At 33.9% G+C, this 13506-nt stretch overlaps 1 protein-coding gene across 3 annotated transcripts in view; it reads left to right on the top strand.

The window, feature by feature from the left end:
• Positions 1 to 262: 262 nt before the first annotated feature.
• The window catches only part of LOC138712113 (potassium voltage-gated channel protein Shaw-like), a 932154-nt gene continuing 918910 nt past the window's right edge, over positions 263 to 13506 (top strand). For 2 of the 3 annotated variants that reach the window (XM_069843532.1, XM_069843530.1), the window contains exon 1: positions 263 to 356. The gene's annotated coding sequence lies outside the window, so the exon portion shown is untranslated. Of the gene's footprint in view, positions 534 to 13506 lie in introns of all 3 variants that reach the window. The other variant, XM_069843531.1, reaches the window with a different exon arrangement.

The following is a 13506-nucleotide window of genomic DNA, read 5'->3' on the forward strand; positions in this document are numbered from 1 at the left end:
TTATTTTGCGTTTATTGCTTAAAGTCTAACTGTAAATTTTTTAAAGTTTATATTAATACTCGTTCTATTAACGAGTGTAAATTAACTGAAGAAGGGCGAAAACATAGAACTTCTCTGAACTTGGTGCAAAGTACTCAAATGAAGAGCATCCATCTGAGAGGTGTGCGTCTTCATACGGGAGGAAGGCAGGCGCGGCGGTGCCCTGGGTGGTGGGGGGACGCCCGCCGTCGGAGCGGCGTGGACGAAGCTACCCGCAGTTGCCCGCCAACCTCGGTGTCGTTCGGCGTCGAGGACCGACCGTCCGGCCCGCTTGCGAAATCTCCACGCGCTTCCATCTCCCACTGCCGGACCATAGGGTAAGTACCCGAGTGGGATGTGCAGCAACCGGTGGAGACCCGTCGAATCGCCATGACAACAATTCTCTCGATTTCCCTGAGTCCGGCAAGCGCAAATATTCGACTTTATCATGACGTATTCTTTTTTTCTTGAATACAAACGACGTAACTTCGTGGCTTTTTCACTGAATGGATTAGGTAATCATTTTAAATATTTTATACTTATATATTTATAAATTTTTGTACGTTTAAGGGGAAGTGATGAGTGACACTTATATTTTTCACAATTTTAATCTACGGATTTGATTTTCTTTACTTACTGTAACCATGCTATAAGTAATAACTATGTCTCGTAGGCCCCTAAAATTACAATTTTACACATCTGAAATGGGGCCTCAAATTATAATAGGTACTAAAATAAACTTTCAGGCACCTAGAAATACAATTTCAGACAACTGAAAATACGATTTTATGCACCTAAAATATGTTTATATCCACTTAAACTGCAGTAACTATAAAATGTAATGAATTATGGACTATTAAGCGTTGCGATATACAGTGACAAAAAAAAAGTAAAAATTTGTTATATTTAGAAACTTTATTTCATTATGTCTCAAATTACGAATGATTTCAAGAGACTTCATCGTACTCATTGGTGTACGGTTACTGATACACAAGTGTTACTACAATTAAATTGATTAATTTATAAATTAGTTTATAATTAACATACTATTCGTAAATAGTATTTTATTACATAACAACATTTTTTTCTCTAAATTGTCTGTTGTGAAATTTTGCCTTTTTAAACAGAAACCTCTTATAAGCGCAAAAGATCTTTCAAATAATACACAAGTAGTGGGAGCATATTTAAATGTAGCAACATTTGTCATGCTTATTTCTTTAGGAAGAAGTGCAGCCTCTCTTTTAATCATTTTTCTACTGCCTGCTCAAGTGTTCAACAAAATCAGTTACTTTCAAGGGATTTCTTTATTCCTACAACCAAACTATATCAAAGTAGTTGAGCCAAACCCATCCACGATTTTCAATAACCTCGCGTTCATTCGTAGACATAAAAATAAAAAAAAAACATTAACAACATATAAATAGGCATTTTGAGCCTCATGAATTCCCTTCCAAATGATCATAATTGATATATAGCGTGAATATATTTAACTAGCTTTACAATAGTTCATAACTACAGAAAAATACAGTCGTAGCGTAAAATCCGAGATTTAGTAATAACGCATTTAAGTTTTACCATCCTTATTTGAATAGATTTTGAGTCATTTAAATTAAAAAAATATATATTTAAAAAATCTATCTTACTCTATAAAATTTAAATGTAACATCTAAAGATTTTATTACAATTTTTATTTCATACGTAGGAAAAAAACATAATTTAAATGTAGGAATAGAGAAATATTTTTAATATGCGCTCACTTTCATAATTTCATTTTTGAATTCTAGTAATTTATTCCATTTTATAATTGACAAAATATTCAGTCTATCAAAATTTGAACTGCATAACCATATTTTATACAACAAGTAGTAAAAAACTTTACTTCTAGCTTCAAAATTGTGAGATCCTTTCAATCTCGAAAAAAGAAGTGTGAGAAAACAACTTTTTCAAGTTTGCATAAAATTAAAATTCAAGAGCAGATGATGATGATAATGAAAATAATTGAGTTCAGATATAAATAATAAATTTACAATTTAAAACAGAATTTCATTATAATGAACGTTGTAGGTTAGACGATGCAGATGTGAAATAAGAGAAGATTATAGCTAGTGCAGTCTGAAGACTAAAATGTGCACTACTGCAATTAATAATAGAGAAAAAAATAAGATTGCCTCGAGAAAAATAATTATTTTTCTCTTCTTCACATTATGTTATGAAAATTACACTTTAAGATGTATGAATTGCATTGTAATATGGTAACAAAGTTCAGAAAAAAATAAGTTTCGTTACATTAATATTTGCAACACTTCCTTAAAAACGGTATTAGATATAAGAGAGATGTATAATTGTAACCTTATTATAGGCGTGAGGTAGTATCACAGTCTAGTATATACAGTCATGAAGCTCAATACGTAGTAAATATGCATCCGTACATAGTTGCTAACCACTAGGATCGCTAATATCGCCTCATTATAGACAATGCGAAATAGTACTGGCACAGTCTATTGCTCCTAGCACCCTCACAACTCAATACATATTATTTACTAATAAAGCACGATGTTATGAATAATTTTGTGGATTAGAATAATGCATCATCATACTTTACACTAACTTTCAATTGTAGTTTGTAAAGTATTGTATCATACTATATTTTTTTGGTTGGGTCTTTTTGAGGTTTTCTCCAATAGCAAGGCGAATGTCAGGTAACATAAGTTATGGCAAATTATTGACCTCAACTCACTGTCACCAATTTCATCGACGCCAAATGACTAGTAGCCAAAGTAGTTGGTACAGTGTCGTTAAATAACGAACTAGATATAACCGTGTCTGGCTTGTATTGTAGTAAAAATTTGGTCGTTTATGTAAAACAAAGATTGTTTACAGCAACAAAAATGTAAGTTGTCTTACCTATCTAAAGCTATTCTATACGAGATAACTTTATTCAATGCGTAAACAAGAAACTAGCCAAAGGTTACCGAAATAACTCAGTGTGTAGGAAATTACAGCCTTGAGCTAGCCACTAGCAGAGAATGGAGAGCAATACTCTAGATTTCCAGTGGTGACGTATAAATACATGACCAATGGCAAATGCGGGCCGTCCTAGAAGACGTTTCAATGAATGGAGGTGGAGAATAACACTATGCCTCTAATTCTTGTAGTGGTCAGTAAAGATTTTTGATGATGATTATTATCATTCATTCATTCATTCATTGTTCTGTCCAAGGTCACGTCTTTCACTGTAAACCCAGTTTCTCCAATCTTTCCTATTTTCTACCTTCCTCTTTGTCTCGTCATATGATTCATTTATCTTAATGGCGTCTATCATGTGATATCTTCTTCTGCCCCGAACTCTATTACTATATTATTATTATTATTATTATTATTATTATTATTATTATTATTATTATTATTATCTCTTCGAATTATGCTCATATTACACGTATTATGCTCTATATCGATAGTGCTTTGTAGTTCTTACAGGAATTAGTAATTTGTATCGAGTACATTTCTAGATACACTTCAATTAATTTCACTCAAATCTGTGAAGTATACTTACTCTGTTCAGTTCGTCCACTTTGCCATTCTGTGCATGGAGTTATTAGCTGCCTCTGGAAGGATTTAATAAAACTAACAAGGGAACGGTCAACACTGGAACATTGCATACGGCCTTCAAATTTTGCTCACTGTCTATTATTATTATTATTATTATTATTATTATTATTATTATTATTATTATTATTATTATTATTATAAGATGTTGTGCCAAAGAAGCTGTGAATATAATATCATCGTTGTTCCTGCAATAACTCCTATGTGAAAAATATAAAATTTTTCAGTAGGAGGGAGAAAAAAAAACATTTATTCATCCTATGGCAGTCGTACATAGGGGATTATGAATTCTTACACTTTCGAAAGAAAGAAATATAATTACATATAGGAGATTTTATTATTTGCTGTATTACTATTTAAGTTATTTAATAGAGCAAAAATCTGCAAATCGATAAATATGTCACATAGGAGTTATTGCAGGAATAACGACGATATGCTAGGTATTATAACGATGTTCCGAATATCGCTGTGAATCTAGTAGTTACAGAGCCTTTTAAGTGTAGCGTCTCGCAGACGAGGGAGAAACAAGACTGCAACTCTATCTTTGTAAACAGCAGAGTTAAATAGGGTCCATCATTACGAACAAAATATTAACTGATTTCATGGAATTAAATAAACTCATAGTACATTAAATTGGAAAGGTATGTTTAATTATCTCACAAATTAAACCGATGATAGTATATTTTACAATAAGTAGACCTACACAAATACAATACAATTTCCAACGACTCAGGTTCGTCTTTCTCAGAAACTGTCCCTATTCCTTCTTTATTTCTCTTATTCTGTCCTTCCACCCCTTCTGGTTGTAGACACTACAGTCTCACTGAACATAGACAAGAAAACTGTGAATTGTTCATTCAGTGATGAAAGCACAAATTCTTATTGCACCACGCACAGCAAATAAAACTGTTGTTGCTTCATCCTACATAGTATATTATTAATCCGTAATATGTTTAATGGACTCATTTTTATGTTACTAAGTTCAGGAGAAGTTATGTGAGTTAATAAACTTGTAGTAATCAGTTATTTTTCGTATTATATATTTTATGATCAATATAAAATACATTTCATAATCATGTAAAAAATAAACAAACACTTTCTATCAAAAATCTAATGTAATTTTCAATACATTTAGCTATGTGAAGTTACCTTCAAACCTCGAAATTATTTTAAGTACTGTACAGCGTGAATTTTCTATTCAATTACTAACTAGGCAAATTGATAACTTGCCTTCATTTTAGAAATTATGCATCGATGCAACCTTCTCTCTCTGAAACAATAACTAATAATTAAGCAGTATTTTCAGTAGTAACTTGAGATTTTCTTTAATTAATATAATTTAATTTATTGCTCATTTATATGAGGATATGGTGAAGGATTCCATCACGTAAACAATTAGACTGGTATGGTAAACTATTCAACTTCTCTCAAATTCAACCTATAACTCTATAGCTACTGGACACTGTTTTGTTCGATGTCAGATTGCATACTTGCCAGTCATTGCCTCGCGATGACAGGTGATGGATGAATGATGGATGGATCGATAGATGATTTATTGATTTAATGTACCGAGAGAGGAAGAATTATCAATTAAATAGTAGGCCTACACGATTATATTCGCATCCTTGCAAGGGCTCTTGGATCTCCTACATGGCTCAGTGTGGTCTGCCTTTTTCCGTCCACCTACAAAGAGTGAGAAACAACTGGAATATTCGATAAACCAAACACTCACATTAGTCCGCGAGACGGAAGAGCTTTGCTTACTGGCTACAGCGCCAGGCGTTAAATAGCAATACGTAATTTCCATTTTTCGCAACCGGTTATGCACGACTCTAGTGATGAAGTCGTAAGTAGTTTCACCGCTGTTCCTGTAGGGTTAAATGTAGAGAAACCCTCAAAACGTACCACAAAACATTGCTTTTGTTTATCATAAATTCCACATGGATCAATGTGGATTTAAATCCGGTTCTCTAGTGTGATAATGAGGTGCGCACGTTGGACTACGTGAACCACAGTAATAACTTCACCTGTTATAATATGACTAATTCTATTCAAATAAACATTACAATCATCCACCTTAAATAACTTCATCCCTACGCCAGTGCCGTATCATTCCTAATTTTTAGGATTTTGAAGCAGCATTAGATATTCACATACTGCCTGGATGGTTGACAAACGTAGAATTGAAATGCACTTAATCCATAATGAAATAGTTTTCAGAAGAGGGCAAATTTTATTAATTATTTAGCTAGTCATTGGTTTTTGAACTAGTTACTGCAATTTGCTGCTCATGTAGACGTGGAGGAATATATTTTTAAAGCAAACCAAGAGCACAGATCGGTTGAGCGCTTTCAAAATAGAGGAAATCTGTATCAAAGTGAACTACGAGGATGCACTTAACGCGCTTTGATTCAACGTTGCTCATGTGGTGAATACTGTAAGTCAAACAGACACACCCAACTTCAATGGAAGGATAATTCTCCACAATCTCAGGAATCAAACGCAAATCCTCTCGATGCGTGGCCTTAGATGATAACATTTGAACAGCGCTGTTGAAAGATAATTACCCACACTTTTTCAGCACCTATACTGGAATGCGGAAAACGTATCTGTGCAATTTGTACTGAAGTATGTAACCTCTGCATATGTTTTGTACGAAACTTCAACGGAGAGTAAGACGAAGTGTTCAATATTTTTCACATCCTTCATTTTTTATACTTCATTTCTATTCCGAAGTGTAATTGTAGAATTCAATGCTGTGTTCATAACTAAATATTCCGTCCGAGGCGCAAAAGCCCATGAAGGGCCAAGACTGATCATACGATTCCCACGTGCCTCAGCAGAGATGAACCGCCATCCAATCACCAGAATGGAAGTATCTTGTGGTGAATACTATATCTTTACCCATTATAGCTGTTTCTCAAAACCCGATTTCGCTACTTATCGTGGTTCCCCAAATTCTCCATGATGCTGGGTAGGCATGTTGTATGTAATAAAAAAGTGTAATACCTTATTGGCCTCAAATTCATAGTTTTCTCAGGAAAAAAAATGTTTTTTCCCCTAAATGTTTAATACTCTCTTATTCGGTAACTAGGCTTTTGCGAATAGGATCGTGTATTTTGTGCTATATGGATAGAAAATCTAATAGAGAATAATTATGTGGCCGGGAGGAAAAAGGTCTTAAATCAATTTTTTGTGAAAATGAGACTTTTTATATATTCTGAAAGTGAAAACAATTCTCTACAATCTGGTAAAACGGTTAAAGTCAAATAAGACTACTGACTGGATTTACAGAGCGTTACCAAATGTCCTAAGTACTTTTTGAATCGAGCACACACAGAATAATGGACTTAAGAATATTTAATACTTTATTCCTCACAAACCATCACACGTTTACTTTCCATGCTTCCATATTAAAAAGGTCCAACTTGTATTTTAGCCATTTTATCACATACTGATTCCCTTTCCTTTTAAAACTTTAAGCACCAGGGTAAACAATCCTTTAATTGTTTAAGACCCATTTTGCATTCCTAATCATTTACATTTCTCAATTATTTTGACATGAAAAAGGTCTTATGTTTAAATAGTCCCTTCTACTCAGTTTGGGTTTTAGTCTTAAAACGGCTTAAGTGCGGCTATTTTTGGAAATAATCAAGAACATTTTTAAATGAGCAACATTACATATTTCAGAAAAAATATAAACAAATAATATCCAGGAAAAATGCCTTAATTAAAAAACTCTAATTGACACCAATTTCAATCTTTCTGCTGCTCTCCTGAAAAGTATAACATTTTTACTCAAGACCTTTTTCCTCCCGGCCACAGAATTTATCCTTCTGACATATTTCAATAGCGTGGACGGTTTTCGTATAAATTTAACTTAAAGAGCACTAATTTCAAGCCACTGAACAATCCGACCAGGTTGCAAAGTTGTAGCCATAAAGGGAGATGGGGATAGTTCACCTTGGCTGACAGGTCTCAGTTCGTTGACCTCTTGCATCTGTATCAGGAGAAGAAAGAGGAATAATATTTATATTATGTTGACTGCTCAAACATTCAATCTAATTTTCTAATAACCTGTGCATTTAATCACAAAACTTATTACAGGTTTTCTATTCATTTAAATGTACCTTATCTTCCCTTTCGATCTGCAGGATTATTTCACTTCCTCTCTCTATATTAATTTATTCGTATTTCCAATAACCGAATAAATGGAATACAGTTACTTCTGTAAGAACAGTGGATTCGATTAATTAGGTCATCCTGACTTAATCTAAATTCACTCCAAGAGTTAAATATCAGTTGTATCGGGGTTTTGACTCGATAAGTGACCGAGAAATCCAAATTAGTCTTTGCTCTCCGGAGATGTGATGGTGTAAATTCAAAACTAGAAGTAATCACCAGTCATTGCAAGTCCATTAATGCAAGGGCTTTCATTGGAGATGTAACCATGGTTTGCACTTTACCTCTTGCCACCAGGTTTGAATGGCGACATTTACAGCACACCATTTAAACAAATTACTTCAGAGCTATTAGAAAACGTGTCACTTATCTTGCGGCAGCAAATGTGGTTGCAAGAGAACGGACACTATCACACTTTTCTCTTGTACTAAAGAAACTTTCTAACTCTTGCATATCCCGGGCGTTAGATCGGAAAAGAAGATCCGACTGAATGGCCAACAGGCTTTCCTAATTTGAAACCTGTTTGTTACTTTTTCTGGTGTAATAGTATTAGAGCCTCGTTTTTGACACACCGGTTTAAGATTTAAACACATTTAGCCACAATACTTGGAGCCTGTGATGTGGTTGTGGAGGTACCTCAGACATTGGGACGATGCACTGCCTGCACTGTATGTGAAAATCAAGAGTTCGAATGCTCTTAATTTAATACAGAATTAATTGTTCAATACATATAATTTTTACCTACTTAAAATTTGTACAAATTTCTATTACTTCATTTGTATATAACTTCTTACATGTTTAAGTGACTCAGTATTACTTTCTACAGGGACATCATTTTATTTTTACTTCAATTTTTATTGTACCTGAGTTTTTGAATGTACTTCACTCCCACCCCTTCTACTAAGGAAGTTCCAACTCCACACAGAACCAAGACCGCAGATAGTAAGCAGTACTGAGTTACTGAGTATAGTACGTTCCAGAAATATGTTCGCGTTTTCCAGTGACGAAAGAGCTTTCAATATTGAATCATATTTTCGCACAGGTATTGTCCGTTTGCCTACGTCGCATCCCGATTTCCCCCACCTGCTTCTGCTCGCCTCTCTGTAATAGCTGGGCTGTCTTAGCTCTTTTCTGAAAACATTAATTTCTCTTAGGAATTGGAAGTTTACGTAATATTATACAGCTGTTTAATTTAACTTAAATAAAAGGGCCTCGTTAAATAATTAACTGTCACGTGATTTCCTCCCTTCCTACAATCCTGCGGCATAACCACTTGGACGGACAGTAGATAGCATGTCTGAGTAATTTTATATTTTCGGGTCGGGCAGAAGTGAAGATTGAATTTACAGTACGTAGAGTAGGTACAGAATTATTTCAACATGAGTTACCAGTACGAAGGACGAAACTGGCAATTGGAATTAGATGCAATAGTCTATAGTGCCATAATATGCACAAAAGAACTGAAGCCTGTATCGAAATGAAGGGTCACCATTTTCAAAATTGTGTTTAAATATTCATATTATGATTATTTTTCAATTTAAATTCTTTCTCTATATTGTACGCTAATGTGCTGTAGACAGTATAATATACACTGCATAATGAATACGTTCGCATGGATAACTCACTTCGTGAGTAAAAACACTTATTCTTAATACAGTACTGTACTTAGATTAAAGAAAACCTAATGAAAATTATCAAACTCAAAATCGCGATATTTCCTAATTTACGTAAATGGATGAACTACTTTTCTTCCTTCCTATACCTAGTAGAGTGATTTGTGTTTTACGCCAGTATCATCGAACTCCAGTCTTGGAGGGGGGAGCAAGCGGTGTTTCCGGTTCTCTAAAGGTATAGACAGGTTAATATTAAAAGTGTTAGTAAAAATAAAATGATGTCCCTGTATAACTTAATGATACTTGGAGGAAAGTAGTTCCCTGCTGCATTGAAGCAGGCCACAAGGATAATGGTTTCTTCCTTTTCTTTAGGGTAAATGCAATGCACCACTTTGTGTTCCTTGTGTGCAATGACGTCTTTCGCTCTTGTAATCATTTGTAGGCCATTTTCATCAAAATTGAAGTCATTTTTATGAAGTGTATTTCTTGTCAATATTTCCCCGAACATTAGCGCCCATATTACCCCCACATGTAGGATTACTTTCAACAGTTGGCAATAGCATAAACTATTCACAAAACAACGTCTGATGCAATAGAACGGCAGTACAAGATGTGTATTGTGTATTCTGTATGTATACTGCAAATCAATATTTCAGGTATAACTCCCTGTAAAGTTGATTTGAATAATTTCGAGGGAAAAATTGTTCCGGAGCCGGGTATCGAACCCGGGACCTTTGGTTTAACGTACCAACGCTCTACCACTGAGCTACCCGGGAACTCTAACCGACACCGATCCAATTTTTCCCTCTATATCCACAGACCTCAAAGTGGGCTGACAACCGTCAAGCAACCAACTTCGAGTGCACACTAACTCTGTGTGACTTAAGTTGTGGTTTTCTGTTAACGAACAGTGACGTGTATTATGCAAATCAAGATTTCAGGTATAACTCCCTGTATAGTTGATTTGAATAATTTCGAGGGAAAAATTGTTCCGGAGCCGGGTATCGAACCCGGAACCTTTGGTTTAACGTACCAACGCTCTACCACTGTATACTATTAGATTAAAACTATTTTCTAAAGTTCATGTGCAATCTATTGCATATAACATATCTAAAATAAGTATTGTGATTTTTTAGTATACTTGGAAGTCAATACTCACGTTTTAGATGGCTGTTTTAACAACAATACGAGACAATACTGCAAAGCGCGCTTCCCATAGCAACCATTACGATATTCTCACTTTATACTAACCGTTGTTAGCGAAAAAAACATAATCCGCTGCAAGAGTTTCGACATGAAAACGTAATATTGCCCATATTACCCACGTGCTCATATTCCCCCAAATTCCCTTACAATGAGTTTGTATGGGAAAATTGTCATATTCTAACCCTTCATTTTGAGCACAAACTTTTGAATCACTTTTATAGAGGTTCATTTCAAACAATTTTGAAGTTTGGAATATTTAAAATAGTTGTGGAATATATCATACTATCCTGTGAATGTAGACGATGTAGAGGCTAAAACGCATGCAAGTTGTGCTGAAAAATTTACATGTGAAAAGTTAACACCTGAAATAAATATGTTAAAATGAACGGAACGAACCTGTATATTTTGGCAGAGTGTCCGGTTGTTAAAAATTTAAATGCTTTCATACGTAAATATTGTCAACTCATGTGTTTTCATTTGAGTTTTTATGTTACGTAGCTACTGACATGTACACTGACAACGGAAACGAACCCATTTGAACGATGACAGTAACGCTCACAAAGGTAGCCATAACGGTCAAAAGAAATATGAGCAATTTATTGGTTCACATTTGTTACATTTTTATGTTGTTATTTTTCTTCTTTTAGTAGAATTGTGACGTGGGAAATATATCTCCACTCAACCATCCATGAGAATTGCATTCAACATCGTTTATAGCACAAACTCTGAAAGTATTAACTATTTTTTTTTTGGTTTCAGTCCTCAACGTTTCACGTCCGAGTTCAAAGATCCCATAGCCTAAATGTGAACCGCAGTAACCTACAGTAAACAACGCTAAATTATGATAGATCAATAGATATTCTGGTACTGTTACGAATCTTGGCTTCTTCATTGACAACAATCTAAACTGCAATAGTCAGATAACACAGATAAGACAATTTTCTCATTTCTCCATTCCTTAAACCAGCGGTGACTAAAACTCGAACTGCAGTGATTACATGCGACAGAGAGCCTATGAAATAAGGAGATGAAATAAAGGTATTTGACATGAAAACTACAACCAGTGGTGATTCCTATTCTAGCATCTTGTTCAATCCCACGGATAAAAATCTCAAACTTTGCTGTATCAATACTGTTACTGCTGTCATCAAGAGCCAGTGAATAATATACGATTTTTCTTGCTTCTTTTTTAACCTTCCTATTGAATATAATCAGGAATTTTCTGAATTCTTCTCTCCATACTTGGTCGAGAAATTCGTAGTTTTCCAAAATTAAAAACTTCTTATGGACAAGTTATTTAAGCTATTTTAATCATTACTCTTTTGACAAATTCTGTTCTATTAAAAGGCTTTAGAGCACGAGATATTTCAAATCCCATTAGGTAGCTGATTTCCTTACATTTATTTATGTCATCTTTCTGTTCTTGGCTATGATTTAAGACCTGTCAATTCCTGCCGTTTAATAGTTCGTTGGCACATAGGCCTAATATTGGATCAGTTTTTCTACAATGTTGTTATTAAATGAATAAGTATTAAATAGTTACCCTCATCTAAAGATTAAGAAGATTGTAATTGAGATGAAACCTAATAACTTTGTCCTGATAGGGAAAAGATTTAGAAACATCAATATTCATTCACGTACAGAAGAATTATATAAACACATACTTAATGGTTAGTAATAACAATAATAATAATAATAATAATAATAATAATAATAATAATAATAATAATAATACATTATTCAGCGAAGCAATTAATGTTTTATATACTCCTATTTGAACCGTTGAGCGAAGTAAACATATTACATTTTTTCAGACAGAACAGCAAAAAAGTTCTCCTTCTCATTCTCTACGAAATCACCTCTTACTGCTTGTAGAGACAGAGTTTGTAGAGCGACATGATACCGCCACTGCTTGCCTTCAGTACGTGAGTGAAAAACACAGCAATGTACAGGAAACTCCTCATACCCGTTTGAAGTCTGTGATCACACGATGTAATCACGACACCCGCTTTGGTCACCGCTGCCTTAAATTACATGACAAAATATGTGCCATTTATCCTAAAACTCATCTTTATTAGCCTCTTGACATGCCCCATTTTGATTATTCTAATTTTCTGCTGACAAATGTAACTCATGTCACAAACTACTGTAGCTGAGATATTACAGCGTGCTAATAATATGTGTATAAGATTCATCTGCAATACGCGGAAATTTGATCAAGTAACATCATCCCCTTTATCTTCTATCACGGGTTTCGACTGAAGGAACGAAGAATCATCATTCATTGAAATTTCTATTTAAACTCTACCTCTACTGTTACTTACCTAGCAGCACGTTTTCAGATTCTCACAACAGTACGAGCACTTATTTCTGTTCCTCAACACTGAACGTCATTGTACCCCTATACAGTATAATTACGTTGTCTTTGAAATAATTCTCTACCTAGCGACATGAGGGACTGCTGGACGCTATTGAAATTCAAAATTAAGTTAGAAAATAACTGTATTTTTGTATCATTTATTATTATTGTTATTATTGTTATTATTATTATTATTGTTATTATTATTATTATTATTGTTATTATTATTATTATTATTATTATTATTATTATTATTATTATTATTATTATTACAAAGTTACGAGATGTGTTGATTACAACCTTCGTCCTATCATTTACAGTTTACATTTTGTTGTTTGCATTATTAATTTAAATTTTCGTTTACTTATTTATATTAAATATATTGATTTTGTTAATAAGCATTGTTAAATAGTATTGGAAGTTAACCTATTTAATAATTTGTATTCTTTTTTTCGTTTCGTGTTTACTATAATTTTAAATAATCTTGTTATGTAGGTTTTTGTGGAACTGAACGTCATTAAT

The sequence above is a fragment of the Periplaneta americana genome, chromosome 13, assembly GCF_040183065.1.
Source record: "Periplaneta americana isolate PAMFEO1 chromosome 13, P.americana_PAMFEO1_priV1, whole genome shotgun sequence".
Classification (NCBI taxonomy): Eukaryota; Metazoa; Arthropoda; class Insecta; order Blattodea; family Blattidae; genus Periplaneta; species Periplaneta americana.